The sequence below is a fragment of the Anopheles moucheti genome, chromosome 3 (assembly GCF_943734755.1).
Source record: "Anopheles moucheti chromosome 3, idAnoMoucSN_F20_07, whole genome shotgun sequence".
Lineage (NCBI taxonomy): Eukaryota > Metazoa > Arthropoda > Insecta > Diptera > Culicidae > Anopheles > Anopheles moucheti.
The window spans coordinates 11,221,875-11,247,926 of NC_069141.1; the positions used below are offsets into that span (position 1 = coordinate 11,221,875).

Below are 26,052 nucleotides of genomic sequence, written 5' to 3' on the forward strand. Positions count from 1 at the left end.
GCACCGTGGTGACGGGGGCGCCGTGTGAAAGGATTGCGGTGGAGCGAGTAAACGGGAGCTACTTACATAAATTTATACTAAAACATTTAAGACGCCACCGTGTCTGCGCCAATGCCTACATGCCGAAGCGGACGCGATATGGTAATGGCAAGAAGAAGTCTCGAAGACATACGAGCAGGGTGGGCCAGTGGGTGGAAATTTGCAAACATGATGAAAGCTGTGATGTGAAATGCGCAACCAAAACCAACTCGACGCGTCCTTGGCACGCGGAAAGGATGCCGGCGAAATGTTACAACCACATCCACACTTACACGCTGGCTGCCTGCCTGCATGAGTGGAAACACGTGGCCGCCTGCCCGCGCCCAAGCAGCACAGGGGTAGAGATTTTGATTGGTGCTGGCAAAGCGATCGTTAAATCGAACGAATATCAAATTTTAGTATCCAACGTGCTAAAGTCTCCCGACGAGCCCCATACGTTCCATTAAAAACGGGAACTGTTTGCTTAAGAGTGGGGTGGCTTTCTTGTGCTCTACAGCTCGGTACGGTGGGGATTTGCCGCCGCCGCCATGGAATCGGTTCGCTTACCTGTCAATGAACGGTGGCGGTAAAATGATGTGGCTAAACGTGAGCGTTTGGTTAAATGGGAGCGTTAGTGATGGAAACAAGCGGTACACAACCCCGCAGGGATGACATTGAACAAACGAGACGTGTGATAGTTTTGTCCTACGCGAACATTTTCGTGATGCAATCGCAGCGTAACGGAGTTTGTTTTGCGGTGGGTTGCTTCAGTGTCATTTAACGCCGGTGACAAGCGTGGGGACAACTGAGGTTAATGCGGTTTCAATTGCTCAAACGGGATATTTTTAACAGACCCCGCAATGATATGTGATTAAAGCTAAGTGCTTTTCTTTTAAATTAGCCGCTCACCTTTATTAAACAATATTATACCTTGCCTTGGATACGAGGTGCTTTCCTTCCGTCTAATAAATTCATCTCCAGAGAAAGACATGATCGGCTTCATTTGTCTAATCATATGGAAACCGAAACACCCAGGTCAAAGGAACATAAATTACGCTCCAACATCTGGCACAATGTGAGGCGCACGCACACTCACTCACACCCCACTAAAACCACACCACTTGCTTAAGCACACACACACATATACAAGAGTTTAGCACATTGCCCACAAAACCCACTTGGCATCTTTTTCATTATGAAGCTAAACTGTACAACAACATGTTAATCGCATTATCCCAGCTTAGCAATCCAACGATATCAGCTCCGATCCGAAATGGTTCCTTCCTTGCCACTCCCGGCTTGCTTTCTATCGGTTAGTTCTCGCATAAAGTACGGCACTTTACGGCAAAACCCGGCAAGCACAAACCGAACGGAACGGACCGTGCGGGTCGTCGCACTCCACAGCAAACGATGAGCACGTTGATCGTGTGCCCGGGCCCCGGTACCAGCCGAGCAGACGCTTCCGGCAGCTCGATTATCAATTTCGGAGGCAACCTGTTCATAGATTTTGCTTTTACTTACACTTTGGGGAAGCGTAATTTACCTCCGTGCTCTGCCTGCCAGGAACGGCAAGGTGCAGATTTTGCAGCTTACGATCAAGAAAAGAACCATCCACCATTTCCACACCACGACCGTACGGCCGGGGTGGCTTCGGTTCGGCTTTGGCTTTCAATTTGATACGATGATATTGTTTGCGTTATCTGTTTTGGTGTATCTTTCGGCTAGGGGACTGGAGCGTGCGGCCGAACCGGTACGGCACATCTCATCGGTTGCCGGAAGCCGGAGACATACGTGAATTCGGCACACGTAGCCAGCCAGCCGTCGGAAGCAACAAGAAACTGTGTTTGCACAACGGGAGCAAAAGTGGGCTTTTTCGTAACAAAAGTTGGAATTTGTTTTCAAAGTTTTGTTGTATTTTTTCTATATCTTTATATAATAATTTTTATAATGCACATAATGCACTTTACGTAACAGAAAAAAAAATTATATGTAAGCAAAATTCATTATGATAGAAGAACTATTAAAGACGAAGGATTGATTCCTAGGAGTAGGTTGTAGTGATGGGAAAACTCCTCCACTGGAACAGGTGAACACACCTTAAAAGCTGGTTACAACATAGTAAGGGTTTAACTCTGCTCTAGATACAGAACATAAAGTAGAAATTTATTGAGAAAGTTTAAAGCAAATAAAATGGTATTAAATTTAGATAATACTCTAAACATTCTAATTACTCCATTTTTTTTTAAATCAACGCAATAGTAGTACAGGCAGTCCCCGAGATACGCGGTTCCTCTTATACGCGGATTCGGAGATACGCGGTTTTTGGGAATTTGACAGATGGGCTAGTTTATAGCACAAAATCTAAGCAAAAAATTTAAAATTGGTCGAAAATACCTTTTTTTGTCACATAAAACATTTCTTTCTAACTTATTTTAATGTATTCTTTCTTAAAATCGCCTGATTCGGTGAAAAAATTGAGTCCAGAGAAGGAAGTCGACTCATTGACTTTGAAGTATACAGGAAATTGCACCAGGATTCGACTTACGCGGAAATTCGAGTTACGCGGATTTTTCCCGGATTATAGCGGTCCGCTATATTAGCATATCTCGGGGACTGCCTGTAATAGTAGTGTTTTCGATGGATAACGTTCAGGTATATCATTCAGGTACTGGACCTGGTAGTATACACCAAAAGTAAACAGGTCCAAGGCAGATTTAAATGCGTCGATGAATAGGTATAGCAACCTGGTCCTAGACCTCGTGAATCGATTGAGAGCGATAGAGAAGTAGAGAGATATTGTACCATTTTAATCTTATGAGAGTAACAGAGTATTATTCCAGACTTCACGAATCGAAAACCAGTCCCAAAGCAGCCTGATACATTTTCAAAGTAATCAGATACTGGTCCGTTACATAATTTTCGGTACTTTTACTATCACTAGTAAGTTGTGTTAGAAAGGTGTATAAAAAAATCGATGAATGCATTAACCTCTTCTTATTTTTTTTCGTCAGAACGGCCTGACCGTATCGACACTAATCTCTTCTTGTTCAATATCGATCACCAAAATCGAAATCATGTTTTAGGAATGTCTTTAAAATTTGTGGCATTCAGTAATCAACTTGACACAATCATAGTCAGCCATGGGTTCACATAATTCCTCAGAGCAGTTAAATTCTAACCTTCACAACTCTGGAAAAGCAGTACATTCAATCCATTCCAGCGACAATCCGTTCGTTGGCAGAATGTTCCGACGAATGATGAATGAACTTCATTTGGAAGTCACACGGCAAACAACAGCATTCCGCGCTGGTTTTTCCTTTTTTGTTTCTCTCGGTTTACGTTGCTCGTCCCAAAATCCTTCACGTCGCGCACTATATTTCAGCCAGATAAAATCAGCACCCATCACCAATATCAATTAATTCAACAAATATCAGCAATTATAATAATGCTCCGTTTCCATATTTCATCGTGGAAAGTAATCCTCACGTACCAACGACCTACATCTGGTGACTGTGCGAGGGTTGCAGTATTTGGCGGGGCCCTTGTTTTTGCTTGTTGGTCCAGAAACATTTATCCATCACACGACACAGGCCGTCCCTCGTACCCCAAACAGGATTCGACATCGACATGATTTTGTTTTCCTTTCACTTAATTCATCTACATTTGTTCTCCTTTTTTTACAACGTTGCAGCAAATGCAAAAGTTCGTGTTCGTTCGTTTTAGGTTTGAAATTCTTGCGCCAGCTCGCCAGGCAAGGATGGATGGATGCATCGCGAAGCCTCCGGGGTTTGGTGTTGGAATGTTGGATTATTTTTTGTTCGAATACATATCATTTGCCTTTCATTGGGCGAGGCGGAGCTTTTTTAGCATTCCGCTTTTAACGTTCGCCGCCAGGTACCGAGCTGGTGCGCGATGCACAGGGATAAAATCAGATAAAAGCGGTAAATATTTACATAACTTTGATTAATTTGTTCAACGTTCCTGCGAGCAGTCCGTTCCGTTTTGTCCGTGGTTTGGTTCTCGAGGGGCTGGTTTTTATTCTTCTTTTTTTTTTTTCGAACAAGAATATCAAACAGGCATTCAACGCAACATCATCACCCACGACGCACACGACGATCCTGCCAGCTGGACAGCGATAAGCGACTCGTGTTTGGTGATCGCATTGTTGATCCGAACGCGAACCAAAAAAAAAAAATGGAATGGAAGCAAACCTTCCTTCAGAATTCGAAAGCAAATCAACAGGAAAATAGCAAACATCGCACGAATCGAAGCGCTCGGTAGGATTTGGTTTCCGAGCAGCAGACCGATTGTGGATTGAAATAGAGCTTCGCATTGGTTTAGCGTTTGTTTGCCCGTGGGCTTATATTCCGCCGTATGTGCGAAGAAATCAATTCCGGCACATTTATTTTAGGCGCAAGATAGAAAATAGGAATAGGCAAGAAATAGCGAAAAAAAAAGGCAGAACATTGTCACGAATTTTGCGAATTGTTTGTGCATATTTATACACTGCCAGCGCACGGAATCTGCTGTGCGATTCTCCTTCAATGTGTGCGTGGGTGGAAAATCAAAAACCATTATCAAAATGCCACGGATGTTTAGCGTCCCGTTGCTAGATTGGTAGCACACAAACACGCCCTAATCCACCGTTTCGCGCATTCTTCCGCAGCGAGAAGCGTTAGCGGGGTAAGTATTTTGTTTGTGTTTCTTCGCAACAAAAGAGCTTCATTTTATTCTCAAACCGAAAGACACCGTGGCGCTGCCCGGCCCCGATAAGCTTCTAATGGAAATGAGCGATTTGAGGCAGGGGGTGGGAAGGGGGGGGGGGCGGGGGAGGGGGAGTTGTAGTCCTTGCGAACGAGTCCTGGGAGAAAAACAAAAGCCCTTCATTTGGTTCGTCCTTAAAATAGGATCAACAAATTTCGGGCGAACGCAAATTAGTTTGCTACTGGTACGAATTTCGATACATTGTTTCCCGCCACTGTCGCCGGACGAGATTCACCGTGCGGACATTGTATACGGAGCGCCCACATCGCTGACGCTGGCGAGCATTGCGACTTGTGTGGCCCACTGTGAGCGAACGTTTTTCCATCGGCTAAGTGCTAATGAAACGAAGCAGCGTATGGGCGCGGGATTGTGGAGGACCTGCATTAGCTGCGATTGTCGCTCGGCTTTGTTTATTGAATGGCTAATTTAATAATGATTCATCTAACGTGCCGTTGCGTATAATCGAAAATTATAAAAGCTCAGCACAGAGAACTTTAAGAAAGACAGCTCAACATTAATAATAGCACACTCTCAGGAGAACGAGAGTTAGAAGTGAAGTGAAGCCATTTGCAAAGAAAACTTTAAATTAAATGATGAGATAGACTGTTTAAAACAATTTTTAATAAATATTTATTGTATGTTATATTCATTCCATACTTACTAGCAGCAATATTATTTCCTTGAAATCCATTTTTATCAACTTAGATCGGCTACCATTTTTTATTTCTTATCTGCAAGTAGAAGAAGGAAGATAAAGCATTAAAATGAGCAGTGTGAACGAGTGAAGATAAAAGTTTATTGTACCGATCATCTACCGATGGTCTTTGAGCGCGCATAACGATGCACATTAGCTGGATGAATTCGAGAATGGAAATTACACGCAACTGCTTCACGTGCTCGAGCAACTTTACGAAACCCAGTGCCAAAGGATAATGCCCGGCGGAACGGTTCTGCTTAATGCCAACCTGCGAATGGTAAGGATGTTGCCATAAACTTACAGCTAATTTTGATGCAATTTAGTGGCCCCGCAGCAGAACTGCACTGGTGAGCTGGCGCGATATAAAAGTGACTCTTAAAAATCGACCCAGCAGTTTATGGTCGCGATGACGCGGACGGTTTGTCCGCGCATTCGCCACTGTAAAAGCAGTGAGAAAACTTTTCGATAATGATGGGTGGCGTGATATTATTGCAAGGTGGTTGCAGTTGGCTCGAAGCTTTGGGCAGTGTCTACGCAAACTTGCCAAAGCTGCGAAACAAAACCCCCCTTGCCGTTTGCATTATTTTGTTTTATGTTGTTGCCACCGAACGCAAGCGATATTATGGTTGGGTTGGTTGTTTGTGTGAAGAAATTGTTGGAGAAAGAATTTAATTTGCATTCGTTTTATGGTCTGCTGATTGAGAGCAGGTTGAGCGAAAAAGTTCTTGTTGTCAGGAGAGGAGAGGAGTTAAGATATCATTAAAGAAGCATTAATTTGATCTGCATAACTTAAGCAACAGTTTAAGTTTTTCTTTAATGAAGACAAAGCAGCTTTTACGCTTCCAGAAATAATTTACGAATAACTATTGCGGTACTTCTAAACGGTTCCATGTTTAAAATCTTCTCCTTTTCCCAAATACCTTTACCTGTTTGCCATGAAACATTTTCAATGTGCTCGGTGTTTGTATATTAGATAAAATCAAGGAAACTATTAACAACAAGATGGCCAAAAGGTAAGCATTCAGGCAAAGCGTTTCTTCGAAATAGTTATGCTTTTATGCTCAGCCCCTTCGTTACCGCTTTCGAGAGCTTGAAATGGGCTACACTGTACAGAACTTATGCCGAAACGAAACCACAACTTGATGCACGGAGCACGCTAGAGCAACTACTCTTCTCAGCGTACTCTCCGAGGGATACATGATTTTTGCCTTCGGGGCGAAAACTTTCACTGCAAGCTAATACCATAACGATAGTGCAAAACTTGAGCCCGAAAACTTCGGTTTCGGGTAAGAAATATCATGTCCAGGAAAAGGTGAAGCACAAGGTAAGAAAAATAGTAGCCACATCCCGTTCGGTCAGCCGAATGTTAAAGGGACGTCGAGAACAAGCGCAAGTTGCCGCTCAAGAGAGCATCAAAAGTTGCGCACCAAGGCATAAAGAACATCGAGTAACTCCTCCTGGATCGGCGAGTGTGCCAAAGAAAGCTCTTCGAGCGAGTCACTTACCAAGGCAACCGGCGGGGAGCAGTACGCGAGGTGGGACTGCTTGGATACTTGGAACAGTAGGGTAATGTTTCCGTTTCCCTGCTACGGTTGCATTCGACATGAAAAGTTTTGCACACAGTGAGGAAAATGAAAGGCACCGTAGCACTATGCAAACATGTTACCTCGGTGTATGGTTTCGAGTGCTCGTTGCAACATGCTTACCGTTTGCGAAACGATTTAACCGTAACGATTGGTTCGGGGCGGGCTGGATGGATGTTTGTCAACATCAAAGCATACAAATCAATCGCATTAGACGGGAAAGAATTGATGCAAGAAGCTTCAACAGCGCTTGATGCTGATCGGATAATGTAGCGATATTGTGATTTGCACGAATCCACTAGCAAAGCAAAGAAGTTGGATAAATCTTTACAATTTCTTAGAATCAGTCTATCAATTCCATTTATTTGCAACATTCTACCAAACATGCACAAGCGCTCTACAAACACGATTCTTTGCAGGGAATTCACAAACGTGTCTGGAGCAGTTCCGATTGCTAAGTTGCTTTAAATGGATGTCAGAGTAATCAATAATAGGAACAGAAAAAAATGTTGCATGGCTAGGAAATGAAGATGAAACCTTCATTTGGGTTTTTACCAAATTAGTTAAGGATAATAATCAAACTGAATCGAGGTACAATGACTCCAAACTGGATCAGGATATTACTCAGAAAATTTATATTTCTCTCCTGGAACTTCAAAAAGGCGGCTTCAAGCTAATGTACTAGAATATAACGAAAATAAAGATCACAAATATCTTAATTCAATGCAACGAAGTTATTAGTACCTCACGGTAAACTATGTCAGTAATTTATGTAATTATGTGGTGGAACTGTTAAGATTTGAAGTTGAATTGGCATTGTCCTTCGCACTCAGTAAGTTTTTGTAGCCGAAGCCTGGAGAAGTTATTATTCGTTGCCATGAATTACTCGGATGAATTACTCAGAATGCCTAAGAACTTTATAGGATGGTGTTTTTGGTGGTTGTGCCACACATTAGGACATGTGCAAACCCTACCAATTCTGCATACGCAGAACTTACTATCCAGCTTTAGGTAAATAAAGTTAAAGTAAGACAATAATGGAAGGCCGTATTTATTGACCTCGTGAGGTTTTACTTCTTGAAGGTACATCTATAGTCTGAAAGCCTTTTATTTAAGGTCTTACAAACAGATTAGAGTCTTTTCACCACAAATTCCCATGCTATATACTTCCCAGGTCGCCTGACAGTCAACATCGTTCTGGGTGAGGGTGAACCTGCTATGGATCTTCAAAAACTGTGGGACAGATGTCGTATACCACAGCAAATATTTGTGACTATTCTGCTGGACCTTTTTTGTCCAATTTTATTAAAATAGCTTAATGTATACTCGAACTCATAATCCATTAATGTGAAAAAGAGGAATTAAAGCGAAATTTTCGCAATCAGTTTAAACGAGCTAAATAAATTTAACCGCCACCCCTCAAACCAACCTGAATGCAACAACCAGCGATGAATTTGATCAAACTCTTAAAATATTCATCACATCACATATTTTCAATCACCGACCAACCCGTTTTAATCCATCCGTACACCCAAACTAACTCCATTCTGGCGTGTTATCTGGCGGATGCGTTGTTTATTTCGGATTGCTCTCGTCCACTCGTCCGCCCGTCCGTTCTCCCTCCCTGCTACCTCGTTTGTGTGCTGTTGTTTGGTTTGTTCCAATGTTTTTCACACGCGTTCGTTTTGCTTTTGCATTTGTATGTTCTTGTTTTTCGCTGTACAATTTAAAGCAATCCTCTCGGCCACGCTTGTCAGTCAGTCCATTATCTGTTTCGGTGGTGGGTTCGCTTTACCCCTCTTTTTGTTCCTGTGATAGTTATTTCACTTCTGTTAGTAAATTTATGCCATCCCAGCTTTTTTCCCGCACTCATTTTGCCCCTTTATCTATGGCTTTTCAAACGTTTTTTTTGTTTTCTTGTTTTAAAATTTTCCATTCATTATTTGGAGTTCACTTTTTCCAACCAGAAAAAGGAAAAAGAGAGGAAACAAAAAACACGGGCAAACTAACCTCAAACAATCCAATTTGTTTGGTATGAAAATTTTATCACGTTTTCAGGTTGTGAACATGTTGGTTGTTTTGTTGTTTTCTCCCATCCCCTGTGCAATGCTCTTCATTTGGGCCGAATTTTTGTTCGCCTTCAATATGGCACGGCCCGGTCGGCCGTCGGCCCGGGTTTAGCGTTTTATATTTTATGTACGTTCCCGCGTGTCCAGCAAACCGCCGGGCTCCGTTCGCATCGGTCTCTGGGCTGGGCCAAAAAAATAAAATCCCATTGTGTCGCGAAAAGGGGCTTTTTTCCGTCGGTTGTTGTTGTGCATGCGGAAAGGCTCCATACCATCCGTATGGACATGTGTGTTGACTTACAAACAGGGTCATACGCATTCGCGCCCATCCTTGCGGGCGAGCACGTGCCGCTGCGTCCGCCAACTGGCGTTGGTGACCTTTTCAAAATTGAATGGGGCGCCATTTGTTTTTTTGCTTGATGATCATCCGACGTTCATATTCCATCATGCTTTACCAAAACTATTCCCATCGCATTGAAAATGATTCCCGTCCAAAATTTGGATTGGTGTTTCGATCGGAAAATTTATCCTTCGGTAGGAACGAACAGGGAGGGGAAACCCAGTAATACAAACCACCAGTACATCTGTCAGAGTCAAAGCTAACAGGATTTTAGTCCATAAATCTGAATCCTTCCTAAACAAACTGTGATGACCAGGGTTGGCATAAGCTTACAGCAACACGGAAAGCTCCTAGCGAAGCAATGCAAAAGAAGTGACTTCCCGGTTAACAAATGGCTTCCGTCGGGCTGCGCAAAGGAAGAAATGTTCAATCGATCACCAGCGTAGAAGGGGAACAGAAATTGAAGAAGAAAAAAATATGTCTGATGATCAAACCAAAAAAAAACACCCCATTCTTCCCCGTTCCGGTTCCCAAAAATTCTACCCGCCCGACAAACCGACGATGAAAAACGACGCTGATCGATGTCCGTCTAAATGGTTGACATAGTTCGAGTGGGGAAAGTTTTACGGTATTCGATCGTCGGCCACCCCCGAAAAAAAAATCTTCGCCAAAAAGTGCCATGTGCTTGAGCGGAAGGGGTGCGTTGTGCCATCAAGATATGCCATGAGGTGAAAAATCACAAGTCAATTGAAGCCGAGTTTCGGGTGCCACAACAGCCACATTCGGTGGGAAGCAAACGGAAGCCATGAGCAATGCAAACGTATGCACGCGCAGTGGTACGCCGTTTGCAACTATTTGAGACCAAGTCAAGTTTTGCCGATATAAAATACGTCTCACGGACGTGGGGTGGAAATAAAATCCTTTTTGCCACCGAAATACGACCCATTTTGGGGCGGAGGTGGCGAGAAGGAGACTTCTTTCCGAATTACTTTTTGCTTTCGCGCTATCGACTCAATAAAGCATTGGTGCGCTAAGGGGGGGCCCCACGAGCGGTGTTTGCAAAATCGTATTTGAAAAGCACCATTCCACCCACACACATTCCCGAACATAAACATACACACACACAGGTATACAGACAAGGACAATAGCATCGATCTGCGTGGAAAATGTCATGTCAAAATAGCACTCCACCCAACTCCAGATGGTCCACGCTGGTATGGCAGTATGGAATGGGGATGTAAGAACACTCATATTTACTTCCACCATTCAGGGGTTTTGTTCGTTGGGGGGTGTTTTTTTGTCTTCCACAGACACCACCGTGTGAACCGTACCGTCCCTGACCATTGTCACTAGTTTCGGTTTTATTTCCCATCATCAAATCGCCTGCCTGCCGCACCATGAACGGTGGATTCGGCACGGTGGGGCTCTCGCACCAAGGGGGTTAGAGGTGTGCGGACAATATTGGATAGCATATTTCATGACATTGTTTATTTCAAATTCATTCGTTTTCTCCCTCCGCACACGTTTTACCTGGGCAAAGGAAACATCACCACGATTGAGGGATGTTTTTTGGCGGGGGTAGGAATAGGTTTGGCATTGCTATCTCATCCGATGCGTGTGAATATGCCGAAAAGGAAAAGCTTCGTGCTTCGTGCTGTCAAAACCACCGTCCAAATCCTGCTGTTAGTGAGTGTTTATCAATAAGGCATTTTTTATCGCATTGTAGCGCATGGTAGCGCATTGGGCGGGATCGATTCCGCGCTCGCAAGGCACGCGACCAAACAATCTCCTCCGCGCCCGTCGGGGAGCGAGGAGCTGGGAAACGTATTGAGAGCAGAGTTTATAGTGGGTAGAGCAATAAAAAAGTAGTGCAATGGGAAATGATTTCGAGTATGATGATTGGGAACGGAAAACTGCTGCACGAAACATGCGAAATGAACGGCAAATGAATGGTATTGAGCGGTGCGGCAGAAGTACATTCACAGACGGAGTTTTGAATATTGGATTTTTTTATGGGTCCGTGTACCAAATCATTTTTGTTTTCTATGGGGGGAGGCGACGACTTTTGATGGAATGTTGTATGCGTTTTGTTGGAAAGTTATAGCGATCATTACGTACGGAAACATCTGGCTAATGTTACCCACATTCCAGAATCAATTATCAAATTATCAAAATGTTTTGCATAAAAGAAATGAAAGTTATTTTTTTCCTAATGTGGACATCATACGTTCAACTTTTCATTCAACTTTTAATAAGTATGAATGAATTTAATCTTCAATAGTGACATTATTCGTTTTATTGAGTTTAACAGCAGTTAACTCAATTAAATAATGATTAATTAACATCAATTAAAATGAAGCTCGTAATAAGCTTTAAACTTAAAATTGAATACTTCTCGTGCCAAGATCAATTCAATTTCATATTCTATTCCATTTCTAAAAAATTTTGACTTTTATAAAAGCTTTTATTACAAACACTCCGATATGGCCGTTTCAAGTAACAGTAGGTCAACATATTTGGACAAAACCTAGCAAATACTCCGGAACATAGTAGTCTGCTTACTCGCGATATCATTTGATAGACATATCATGGTTGTTTGACAGATTTCGTCTCGAAAAGTTGGTTTTCTAACATAAACTATCAAAGAGCTATTCAATAACATAGAGCTCTATTAAATGTCGATTGAAATCCCTAAAGTATGCAATCTGCACAACAAATGAAACATTTGTTTGTTTGTTTGACGTCCTATCATTTCAAACTCAAAGTCCTCGTAAAGGATTTGATGAACGTGCATTATTTTGTTCAATTGTAAAAACCGCAAACAACTTACAATGATTTAATACTGTTTAATGAATTGTTTAAAATCAAAACATTCATACCTAGGCGCCGCGAAACGTTCCAAACAATTGAATAATGAAGATATTGTTGCGTCCCGTCCCATTTTCCAACCTCCCAGGAACGTTTGCCGATACAATATTTATCTTTCTCTAGTTAAATCGACTCCAGCAAACAGTTGAGCCTATTGTTTTCCCAACAAATCGCCGTCCTAAACAAACGTACAACAACGGGGACGCCCGCAGAGAGACTCGCCCAGTCGCACCAGTTGCTGATCATGGACCGGGATGAAAGCACATCACCTCCACCACCAACCACCAACTCGGTGCATGGCGTTAACATGGCAGAAGGCGTTTTATTTCGATTTCCTACAAGACGCAACAAAACCCACTCAACAATTTCAAGCGAAATCTCTTGTAAAGAATGGTAAAGTTAAACATCATGTGCGTTGTGCAGCACTTCGCAGAACCTTCGGAGACACATTAGTTAGGCTGTTTTATTTTTGGTTTCGGCCGACGACGTGCCTTTGGTTGTAGGCACCCTCGTAGGAAGACTCGTTGCCAGAATTGCTATCGATTTTTTGCCTTTCGCCGAACGGGACGGGTTTCTGGTTTGTGGTAGATTAGAAGATAATTGTTTGAATTTAATTAAAATTGGCTACATGGGTGGAAATTTGCTAGCATATGTACGGCCGTAAGGTGGAGCATGGTGCACACGATGCGAACATGCGAACGGACGGTTGGTACAGCGAGCTTTTATGCTTCGACAAGCAGTGATTGTTTACTGGCGGAATATTATGCTTCGGATAAGACATGTTTTGTTGCCGGTGTGTGTGTGTGTTTATTTTTTGTTATTTGTAGGACACGGGAACTGAGCACTGTTTGCAGGAGCACAGCATATCGATTACATGGGCCGGTGCTTTTCCGTTGTGTTGCCAAGGGAAAAGCGTTCCTGGAGTGTGATGATGTTGATGTGTTTAACTTGTACTTTGCAAGGTTTATTCTAGCGCTGGAGTGTAAACGAAAGATTTGCAATGTGTGTGCTTCGATAAAAGAAATCGAACACAACGCTCCATCTTGGCAATCTTTTGTTTTGATAAAATATTGAATAGATAAAGCGATAACTCTCCTTTATAGACTGGATGACGAACAAACCCATCACTTCATGTACCCTTTGTTATTATCTCACTCTTTCTCTATTTATGGTATTTCTTAACCCTGAACAAAAACCGAGAGACTATAAATTCGTAGCAAAATTAACTTAAGCACCCTCACCTCGCACAAATGCTAACATTTGGGCACAATATTAGCTATCCGTCTATTTCTTCATCCGTGCACGCCCCAACTCCGCAAGTCTCATAAAACATCCGGCCCACGGTGCGCCAGCTCGGATCGTCAAACTTACCCGAACACCAGAAGAAAAAAAAAACACACTCACACAAAAGGAAGAAACGGGTGATGCTCTAGGAAATGGTTCCGTTCAAAGCGAATTTCCTGTGCGCCATTTGTTTCATGGAATCGGCAGACCGGTTTCGGACCCGTCCGGTGCCAAACCTTGCCGGTACGGATATACAGGGCTAGGCCCCGCTGGGTAAGCATCTGGGAAGCAAGAACGTCCGTGGGTCATCTTCAAAAGTTGGAAATATAATAATTCGCCGAAAATTTTCGGCCCAATGGTTTGAAGAATTCGACCGCCATGCGATATTTTTGGGATTAAAGTGGAGGAACGGAGCGGTAGCAATTTCAAACTGATTTTTTTGACGCCCTCACGTACAGTGGTGGGCCTTTGTGCCTGAGCATTTCGATTAAACTTTTTCTTATCACAAAGCGGGCAAAAAAAATGCATCACTCTTGAAAAAAAAAGAGATTGGAAAAAGTTGGAACAATATATATTTCAGCATAGATCGATCGTTTCAAATTGAGTAAATGGATTGCTGGACGAATGTTGATGGTTGGCGATCGAACCATTGATTCATTGTGCTGGGAAGAATGAAGGTTGAGCGCTCAATAAAGCTTCATAAGATCTCAATTGGAGTACAGTAAGAGCAACAGCATAAAAAAAACACACACACTCGCACCTGATTGGCAGACCGGCTCAAGTGGAACAAACCCAAAAGTGAGCAAAAATCTTGACACTGGTAGAAAAACTTCTTCGGCCAAAGTTTTGAGGGCCAACAATAATCGACACATTGCCGCAACTTTGCCACTCTCCAGAGTGAATCAATTTTATTTCCCTCTCGAGTGCTGGCGTCCCGTCAAAAGGTTAAAGTAGTACGAACCGGACAAACCTCGAAGGGCGCTACGCACTTGACACACGCATTGTTGTTTTGTAACAAAATCCGGGCCACGAAATCCATCTGCTGCCTGGTCAAGTTTAATCCTTTAGACGGCACAAAAGTTGAGGACAATGGGTTGGTTTTATTTTCTACCCACAGAGAAACTTCCTTGCTAACTGTTACCGCCAACCTAACAAAAAAAATAAGCCAAAGATGTACTGAAGTAAATAATTCGGATCCCGCAACCGGAAGGGTTTAGCGTTTACTTTTCATCCCTGTTTTAAACCTTCCCCCAAGTTCAATATAAGCACGCGCAAAAGGTTTTCCAACAATAAATCGTTAAAATGTCGCTTTAAAATGGTAGAATTGCGATTTTTCAAATGAATTTGTTGAACGAATGTCGCCGCCATCGGGCGAATAAAGTTTCTCGAGCACCAAACAAAATGTCACTGATCAGTGGAGCGTTTCTTATCAGCATCCGGTTTGGAGGCAAATGGTTTATTTCTTTGTCGACTTCGTGGCCTTCCACTTCATGGTGAAACATTCCTTCAGGAACTCGCCCACTAGCTCCCTCCATACTTTCCTGTCTTTATCAAAACCAACGAAATGTGATTGATAAGTCAAATCCTCGATCAATCTCTAAGGAGCTGGCTAACCCACGGTGGAAAAAAAGAAACAGAAATAGGGATAGAGGGAGAGAGAGAGAGAGCTGGAATGGCCAACCTGCAAACAAGAAAAATGTTGTTTGCTCACTGAATTTCTCACCCAAGCGGAATTCGTTATTTTTTTTTCGCCTATTTTCTAATTCCTACCTACAGGCGTGGACGGTTTACTTTACTTTCTTTTTTGGTTGGTAAGAATTCTTTTAAGAGGCGTACAGACCAACTCCCTACCGCAGCAATTGACGGGGCGGAACAGGGCCCCCAGAAATTGAGTGTTGATGGGAGTTTTGGGACGAAGTTTTTCACTTTCTTGCTTTCGCATTTTCTTCCCACTGCCATTTGTTTTAAACCAGCGTCATCACTCAGGGGGCGATAAATGGCGAGAGAATGGTTTTGGGCTGGGCGCAAAAAAAAAATTGGGGAAAGGCATTTTGCACTCCGTTCCGCTGTCCGTTCCGCGTGCCTGGGATAGCTCGGTTTGGCGAACGGCGAATTGAGAAATCAAAACAAATCACTATAATTCGACAATAGTTCGGGTAACGGTGCAGAGACTCGACCTGCTTTAGTGTAGCATTTGAAACGCGTTGATATGCGTTTGAATTCCACATTATACCATCAATACTGATGGTGGTATTGCAGCATTTCGAGCTGGAAAATGGATAGCAGGGAAGGTTTGATTGACTCAACAATTTAAATAAAATATAGAGTAGGGCAACAACATACAGCAAACCAGGATTGAATGGCTTTTGTTTATTTCTAGCGCATCATTTATAGACCCATTTTCTAACAACTTCGTGTTAGAATAAACGATGATCGATAAGGTTCGAAGAATATTTGGATATTCCATGAATATTCAAGGTTTTGCAATGGATGGTCTTCGCAGAAGTAAGCAAGGATGATCTTGTTTGCGAATTCTTGGAAAAACTCGTCTTTGCTTCACAGTTCGAAGAAAGCCGAGAAGAATTCCTAGTCTTATTATGGTTATAGTTCTTGGGAAGTAAAATGCCACCTTTGAACAGTCGGTACCGTCTTCAACGAATTCCTACAGTTGGAACATAAATACCACAAGCTTTCAGGAACATCTGAGGTATAAAGACCACCTTTAGCTTTAAATGAAAATGGCACGTCTCTCGATCTCTGATCCTCTTTGCTCGGGGATCCTCGATCGCTCGATCGATTTCGTCGCTCAAAGCAGCGCCCTCTACCGTGAAACGCCCGAAGTCAACGTATCACGTTTGAATCAACCTTTGAATTATATTCAACACTTTGGCTTAGGCAGAATGACCAGCATTACCTAAAACATCAATCGAATAACTTCATCCTATTAACCTGCACCAAGAGAATTTTTCTTTTGTTGGAATGTATCAACCATTAAACGAGATCACTGTGTTTGATTGCTTCTGGAGACATACATCGCCACAAACGACTGACTTCCTATTTTAGCTACAAATAAAGCCATCATTCAGCAATATTATTGATAAACGACCCAATACAGCTACGTTGACAAAGTGTGGCAAATGGTTTGGCTGTATTGCTCCGCACCACAATCAACCAAACACAACATAAAATGTCCTTCACGATACATGCCGTTACGTCTCGCGCGTATCAAAACGATACGATCCCACGGATCTTGGTGCGTTATAAATGTCGTTCAATAAAACTCAACCAAACCAAGCTCGCCGTTTGTGGTGCGCAGTGTCCATCGAATGGCACGCGGCAAAAGTTTCACTTCGGTATCATTTGTGCTATTAAGCAAACCGCCAGGACGGTAGTTCACTTCCCTCGTGCCGTCTTTGGACAATCTTCTAGCATTTTTCCTCAACCCTGCACATGCACACAAACCCCAACGAAAGTGCACTCTTGATTGCTGTTTTATTGCGGAAAATTGCACTTCCCTGTCATTGGCGTGCATCGTTGGCGGTGGCCAGTAGTTTGCTCCAGATGAGTTCAGCTGCGAGCCGAGTGACACTGGACGATGACAAAGTTGGCAAAACTTTTCAATCCATTTCCTCCAACCGTCGACGACACTTTTGCTTTGGCTGGGTGTTGTTTCTTTGCCATTTTGAATGGGAAGAGCAGTGCACATAATAAAAAAAATCACTCGCCTCGAACGCGTCTTCCTTTCAGTGTCGCGCAGTCGAGTGTCAGTGCGAGTTCGAAGTCCCAGAGTCAACCGGGGTACGCTCGCCGGTACGTAAATGGTCGATCGTCAACCGAAAGTACAGCTGATGGCCGCATCAGCACAAGCGCCGGAAATTGCTTCACTTATTTCAATACGAACCGTGCATCCGTTTATTATGCAGCTTCATAGTTCATTTTCTGTATAAACGCGCAGACTGCACCACCAAACTGTGTAGCAGGCCGTAGAATAAACGCTCTTAACCTATATTCGCTGATCGTTTAAACTGGCAGGCAGCACACTCACAGGAGAAGGAAAAAACCGGAATGCAAAATATAACTTTCTTTTTTCCTGCAACCCCGGCAAACAGGCCGGAAATCTCTTGCGGCTGCAGCAGATAAAACGTGACTTCTGTCCGAAATTTGCATTAGCAAAATTGTTTTTCAATGCACAGCTTGGCCCCCCTTCAACATTCACGTTGCGACAGATTTATGAAGCGTGGCGCAAACTTTAAATGCAATGGGAAATAGAAAAGAAAGAAAGCTTAAATAATAGCTAAAAAAAAAAAAAAGGGATGCTCTTTGTTTAGCAGCAGCATATTTTATGGCACATAGTACGCGTGGAGCACGTCGCGTCGCTCACATTTTATTTTAATTCGATTTTTTTCTATTTCAAGTAGACAAAACTTTTCCGTGAGGCAAAAGGTACAAATGCATTAGATGAAATGTTCATTAGACAGATTAGACGCGCTGACCGGAAGCGTGGCATGATATTCTTTCGGTGCAGCAAAGTCCTGCAAAGTGTGATAAAACCGTCGTTTTGAGTTGCGTTTGGGAGAGTATTAAAAAGTTTAATAAACAAAACACTCAACACCACACTAATGGCAGCAAATAGATTCAATGTAATGCTGTGAAATGCTAAAAGGTGCAATGTTTCTCACATGCGATTCTACCAAGTTCAGCGCATGATTTATTATTCCAGCTTTATGGTTCCGCTTTCATCGGCCCCCAGTAGTTTTATATCGTTTTATCTGTCCGCCCTACCGATCATCAGCACGCTGACCTACACCGTCCAGGGCCACCGATCGAAACCGCATGCTCGATAGCATCGGAGCAAGAAGCCTACAAAACCGCAGCCAAGAAATGCCCCCGCTCAATTCCACCTGGCACGAAAATTTTGCAACGTGCAATGGCGTCGAGCGGGCGATGTGCGAGAACTCGTGATGAATGTTTACGTTCTGTTTATGGTGCCGGTATGTCGGTTCGAGGGCAGCCCGAAACCTTTTGCGGCACAATCGTAAAACGTATGCCCCGATGCCGAGAAACCGGAAGCTACACTCTGTTTTCGAGACCGCTGGAACGCCGCGGACCGAATGGGGACGGCCGAGGAAATGTACGAAAAAGCATTACGCTCCACGTTGTGCGTTTGCTTGATCGATATCCAACTATTTGCCAGTTTGATTGATGCCATGTAAATGTTTTCGGCATAAATTGTGGCATTTTATGGTGACCGCAGCCAAACAAATGGCTACCGATGATGGTGCGGGACCGACGACGATCACTGCCACGATGACAACGTGTTCTGGTGATGACGCTGGGATGTTACACTGACAGATGGGGTTCTCCCGGTGCTGCCCGCCCTCATTGCATACGGGGGAGCATATTGTGAACTTTAAATGTGTTTTATTTTGCATGCTACTTTGTTTCGCTTTTTACAAGCATTTCAACCGCAGATCGGCATACGGAATGCACAGGGAATTGATTTTTATTACACGGGAAATGTGTTGAGCGATGGATAAACACATTGAAAAGTAGTTTTTAACTAACAACATACAGGTTTTGCCTATTTGTACACGCTTAGCAGAGCTGCTCTGTAAATTCTATTTTAATTATTCTATTATTTTTAGACTAATTTTGATTACAATTACCCAATCACCAATTACAATTACAATACCCGCCTTAGATAAGGTTTCGAAATTAGGTTCATAATCCACACTCCAAGCGGAGACATTTTTCATTCTCAGGCATGCATGAAGTAGTTCTGCTGTTCATTGAGTTATTAAATTATTAGTCCTGCAATTCCTCAAAGGAAAACCATTTTATAAGGACAAATCGAACGCTGATTGAGGTTAGGTTACAATGAGGGAAATCATAACGGATTTAACTGTTTTACTCTAATAATCGAATCCATTATTATTATTATTATAATTATTTTTATTAAATGCTATTTGCCGAAACGATTTGACAATATGAACTTATGTAACTAGCCTATACCTACTGCTTAAGCCTAGCTTAGGCCGAGAAAATACAACTCAGACAGGAAGGAAAAATCATTTGGAAACGGACAAAAGCCTTTAAAGAGGATAAGGAGAGATAAAATGCAAAAAGATGTGACGAGGAGTTGAAATCACGAATTGCACCCAGCAGAGGATCTGTACGCCCTACTGCATACATCACAACGGAAAATATTCGCCCTAACTGTACAAGCAATTTGAGTTATTTTATATTAATCATCAAATTAACTCACCTTTTCCCACACACGCGCACATTTTTATTCAAATGAGATTAATTTAAATCTCCACTCAGTAGCTCCTTCACGCTAAGGATGCTTCGAACTACTAAAGCACAAAAAAGAGCAATTTAGTACGCTGCACAAGTGCCATTATTCTCCCCACCTCCCCGTACGAAGCGCTTTCATCGGATGCCGGATGTTTTTTTTTCGAAACCACTATTCGTCGCATACGAGAAGCTTGTTGCATGTTATGGATTCATTATTACTCGCAGCAGTGAAGCGATTCGTTTATCCCCTTTTTCCCACCACCCTTTTGCAACCGAGCACGCTACACACGTATGGTTACATGTTTAGCATTTTCGTAAATTGATCTCACATGCTTCGTTAATACACTTATAATAATCCATAATGCGCATGTAGTCAGATTAGAGTGTTTATGAGTTGGAACTGCTGTCGAGTGCCATTCCGAGTCCTTGCCACCATCACGGTGCATGTGTGAGCTTTTAAAAGAACAAACCCCCCGCGATGGTGTTGAGGTTTCAGCTGCTCTCGAGTGGAAACACGGCGACTGCACAAGCCACCGTGCTGTTCTCCTTCTGCTGAGCAACACAAACCACGGTGGCCCGGATGGTAAACCACACGACGCACACCCCCGACAGCAATCGGTTAACATTTTCATCGTCCCGGGGTTTTCCACCCACCGATGCAGCAGGGTGAGTGCCGACGCCACTTGCCAAGAAGATCGGAACCTGGGGATCGTTTGTTCGCTATTCCGCCGTTGAGTGGCGGAAAAAAGCTTCCCGATGCGTGTATGTGTGCTGGTGGTGGGTGGGGGCGCTGGTTTGTGTGGCTGCGGTTAACAGTATGTAAATATAAATTGATATAATTAATTATGAAAATGTTACCGAACGCAACGGTGCGCTGTGCTGCTGACCTAATATACCGTGTACCGTACACCATTGGTACAACATTAACTGTCGAACCGGTCCCACAATCTCAGCATCGCAATAAACGCCAACATACGACCCTGCGCCATTGTTCCCGTGCCATTGGAGAGCGGTCGGGAAAAGCGCAATGGGCTTCGCTGTCGTACGTAATTTCATACGCAGAACACCCCGACGTTCACGACGTTCGTGGGGGAGCTTTTATCAGCGCACAATGGGTCAATATAAGCAATAAATCAATCATGGAACAAAACGATTTGTGGGTGAATATGCTACCGAAAAGGTGTCCCCGTGTACGGCAATCGATCGTTTCTGCTCGGTGCAATTAATACGTTTATTTACATCGGCAAAACGGTAGCTGCTGCAGGCAATTATGGAAAATGGAACGATTTTGGGTGAAGCAAATGTTGGATCGAGCAGAGGATCGTTTTTTTTTTGTATTTTACTCTATCGTTATTATTACCGTGCACTGATTGCCTCAGGTATGTACCATGTAGCGAGTTTTATGGCTTACATGAGCGTAATGGTGATTGAAGTGCAGTAAGGTTCATTTGATTGAGTAACAAATTCTGTATTCAAATACTTCGCTCAATTAAAAGTGATATGTGACAGCACACTGGGTGGGGGGGGTTGAATGTTTGAACAAAAGTGTGTACGCCCTATTGGCTGTAATAATTCATTTTTGCTAGGCATCAAGGCAAAAGCACAAAGATCATCACCAACAGAAATATGTGTAAATGTTAGGCTGTACATTAAGCTAATTGCTTTGCCAGCTCAATCCTTATGAGCTATAATTTTGCGCTCTTCCATTGGGTGACTCCAACATTCCTTTGCACAATCGTTTTGGCAGATTGGGTGTGGAAATAATTTTCTTCGCACCACGCTAAAGGTCGTATTTACGAATTTTTGTTATGAAACACGCAAACCCTTGTTCAAGGCCAATAAATTGCTCAAAAAGGTACATAAATTCGGCGAGCCAAGAGGAGTTTTAAGAACATATAAGGGAAGATTTACTCACGAACCTAAAACAAATCTTCATGGAAATGAGGGCTCATAGTAAATATCTTATAAATGTGGAGTTTTTCACTTCATAAGTTTGTGCATCTTAAGTGATCCTAGCTTTTGAACAAAATTTATGAAGGTTTATCAAAGAATATCTTATCTTTTGTTGTATAATGACGGCTCTTCGCCGTATTCTCAGGCGCATATGATCGGAAAATACAATTTTCTCAAAGCATTTTCTCGTTTATCCCGGAAATGTTTCGTTACACTTATATTAAAATATACGAAATAAAAGTCTGACATTAACAAAAATATTTCAAATTTACCAGTACATGGTTTAACAAACAATTAACAGACCTCAAGTTTTTTAGAATTTCCAGGAGAACCAGCAAAAATATGGGATGAAGCAAGTTCAAACATTGTGCGAATTTGGAATAGTCTACTTACTGTAACCCGATATTTGTAGGTATCATGATAAGCACCTTTTATCAAGTTTTTAATAATAACTTGAACCTCTTGAAGCTTATTTTCCTGTTACGATCATGCCGACTACATACCTTCCTATAATAATCGTTCTTCAAAATTAACAACTCTCGTTTAATACACATTTCCCCCATTTAATCAGTTTTAAGTTATTTTCGATGTGTGTTTACTGGGAAATGGAAAAGCAGCCCTCAAGTACTCTTTCGTAGCTTTTTCACTTTGCGCATTCAATGCAAGCTCTTTCATGAGGCCTTTCGGTAACATGCTCATACTACTCTGCCTTTTCCATTACCGACCTGTTCAACCATTTTAACCCTGAGCCCCCCCACCCCTTGGTGCCCATCCTTGCGTGCATCTCGTCCCCGAGCCGACACCACCGACCGAGGACCCGAGAGGCCTGACATCGAGCCGGGTGAGTTAATTTCGGGAGCAGGAATTGATTTTACGCCACAGGGACCTAAATTAGCATAATAGGAAAATGGGAAAAGTTCACTCGTCGCGAATGAAGCGTCTTGTGTCGGTTGAGCGGCAAAGAATGGGCGGCAAGGCAACGCTGAAAACCAAAAGAGCGACATAATAGGAGACAAAAAGGCACAGCAGTCTATTTTAGAAAACACAAAACCGAAACCAAATGGGACGGGTGACGGTGGTTTTTACGCTGCCGCTGCCGCTTCTGCTGTTGGTGATGAGAAAATTGCTCACGGGCAGGTGGTGCTTTGATTGTGTTGTTATGTGTTTTCTTCCTACTGGTTCTTCTTCTTCTGCTACCCGACGTGCCACGCTGTGCACGCAGTGGAACTGTCGTACCGTGTCGAGCTTTAACAAACTGTGGCCAGAAATTTACCACCCCGAAGGAAATCCCACCTCGGTGGCCAGAAAATGGTGTCATTTTGTGCGAGAAAATAATCGTTTATTCAGGTAGGCTGCTTCCGTGCGTGTGGCTGTGTATGTTTCTGTTTCTCCCGGCGCGGAAAAAGTCCTTCACCTGAACATACTAGGGACAAGCGTCTTCCTCGCTAGTCGGTGCCCGGTAAAGCGGAAATTAATGGTCACCGACAAACGATTAAATCAATCTAATGCGTTTTTGTGTGTTTTCTCAGACGTAGACAGAGGCTTAAAGGCTTCGTCAACGATCTCGACCGAAATCAGCAAAGCAAGAAGCCGAAGCCGAAACCTTTGACTCGGACATGCGTTACCCCCATGTCCGAATGGCAGGGCGTCGTGCTGCATGCACCATTGCCCACAGTTATCGTAATCTGGAATTAATTTGCCAGAAATTACACAACATTAATCATAAGCATCACGCAAAAGTGCGCCAACGATAGTACGCTGCGAACATTCCTTCGAGTCCGAGCGCAGGAAGGTGGAAAGCCCTGGTTGGTGCCCTTTAAGTACCGCGAGCCTTGATTATTGCTTGCGGTAGGACTTGAGTGTTTCTTTTGTACGGTTCACTTGACCTTACCTTCGCTTACCTCATAGCAAGATCCTAGCGCAAGCAAACGCGAATGGTACATTTTGTTCCAACAATCAACGCTAATAGCAGACGACGACGATGACGTGTGAGTTTATGACCAGCTGTGAGCGGATAATCGTGAACTCAGCTCGGAATGTGACTTTTCTTCGTATGCCGTACGAAAAACAAGGAGTTTTTTTTGTTGTACAGAGGAGAGTAAAAACTAAAAGCAACTATAAATCGAGGTCGTACGTCTACTGCATACTTTATTTAATAGAAATGTCTTGTGTGGGCATCGCGTTTTGCTTCTCATGGCGAACGGATTAAAAAAATGGACTAATGTACTGACTGCATACAGCGGAAAGGATTACATTTTAAATAAAAGACATTAACTTTTTTAACATGTTCATGTTCGTAGAATTTCTGAGTCGAATTTGCAGAATTCGAGACATGACATTTCTGGATTCGTTGTTAATATTACAGGAATTCTCTAAGAGATCTTTAAGGGAAACTTCCTCAATAACCACATTTCTTTTTCGTTTATCGATGGAGCTTCCCCTTCAAGAGGTTAGTTCCTGGAACTCCATTTTAAATAATCGGCGTAGAAGTCGGTAAAAAACAGGTTGCTGTCTGATAGAGGACGTTCAGAAGATGCCTTAAGACACTTGCGTATTATCATTGTTCTGAGGCCATGCTTATCTTCTCTGTATGGTTCCAGTCCTAGTATATGTCTAGGCGATGCAAGGACTCTTAAGATCCTGACCAATTGTTAAGGATTGGAAGCTGACGAAAATAACATCGAAGATCTTTTCCTGGAGTCGATATAGAATGTTTTAAAAATGAATTGTAGTCTAACAAGCTATCAGTAAAGACCAACAGAAAAGAAACTACAATGCCATCGAATAGATTCTAAAGTAGTGTGGCAAAATTGGAGAGATTTCTTAAGTTGAAGTCCAAGTTGACCTAGAAAATGTCAGAGAAAATCAGGGGTCTTTACCTCAAACATTTTTGCAAGATGAATTCAAAGTAGCGCCAAGTTTTCATAACTTAAACGCTCGAAAAGCTTTCCAAGATTCAACTTTCAACTCGCCCTAAGCTCTTTTCGTTCCCGTCTCCTATCGTCCAACCTTTCTTCCCAGTGTTCTCTGTGTTTATATCTGATCCAGTTTTAAGTTTACAATAGTTTATAGTTTTAGTAATCATTGGCAGACTTTTGAAAAAGTACAATATTGAACATAACTGGGATGTCAATCAAAGAAACTTTGAATGGAATCGCTCTTTGCGAGAAGTAAGAAGGATTCCAAATCCATCCCAACATATCAAAACGACTTTTAAAGAATTCAGAATAGATGCAACTTTTCCATTTAATTTCCAAAACTCTGCATTTTGACGTGCAACGGAATGTTTTAAACATCCTCTGAATTATAGGAAATAAAACTTCCCACGTTTTTCATGTAAAAACTCAATTGCTGAACGAAATTAATTTGTTGTAAGCGGTTTAACTGTAGCACAATGATGATTGTAACGTTTAATAAAATCGAACACGTTTGAAACCGCAGGGCACGATCGCTTGAAATATGTACTTCAAACTGACACCAGTATGAACATTACACTTACGCCATCTCTCCCTGCGGCTTGCCGATCAATTGCATTCGCATTGTATCATGATCACCGCGTACACACACACACACATATAGATGCCCACCAAATAGCGCAAAAAAGGGTCATAATTCGTGTGTTGAAAAATCCTTCAGGTGCAAGTAATTAAAATTAATTACACCACTCATAGAAACCCATCCACCAGGGGGAAGCCACCGGAACACGTTACGCGTAAATTCAATGATCATCTTTTTGCGCATACGCTGTGCACCGACACAATAGAGGAAATTAAAACAAGCTACCACCAATATCGCTTATTTTATTGTTCTATCGACGGTATGATTGGTCGATAGGGTGGTGGCGGCAAGGGGATGGTGATAATGTTTTTTTTTGTTTGCGAAAAAATGTGTATATTCACACGAATCGTTTCCTGCCCCATATGCACGGAAATTATGCACTTCAGCACCTCCTCATATTTAAGGGTTGAAAAAATACAAAACAACTACAAAGAAAAAACAGGCCCACAAACATCAACGTGCCCCGATAATGCATTTTAATCGCTTAATAGTCTACCGGGCATACCCGGGAGTTATGGTAGATCGGAATCGGCCACATGCTCCACTGCAGCTCGCAGCGTGCAGAAACGCACAGTGCATTATGAGGTGAGGTTTTGGGGGCAGTGTTACGAGTGCTTTGCAAAA

The 26,052-nt window shown here is 42.7% G+C and overlaps 1 non-coding gene across 1 annotated transcript; it reads right to left on the bottom strand.

The window, feature by feature from the left end:
• Positions 1–24,392: 24,392 nt before the first annotated feature.
• On the bottom strand, positions 24,393–24,500 carry LOC128306111 (U6 spliceosomal RNA). The gene has a single exon (XR_008287539.1). It is a non-coding gene; the product is annotated as a U6 spliceosomal RNA (small nuclear RNA).
• Positions 24,501–26,052: the final 1,552 nt, after the last annotated feature.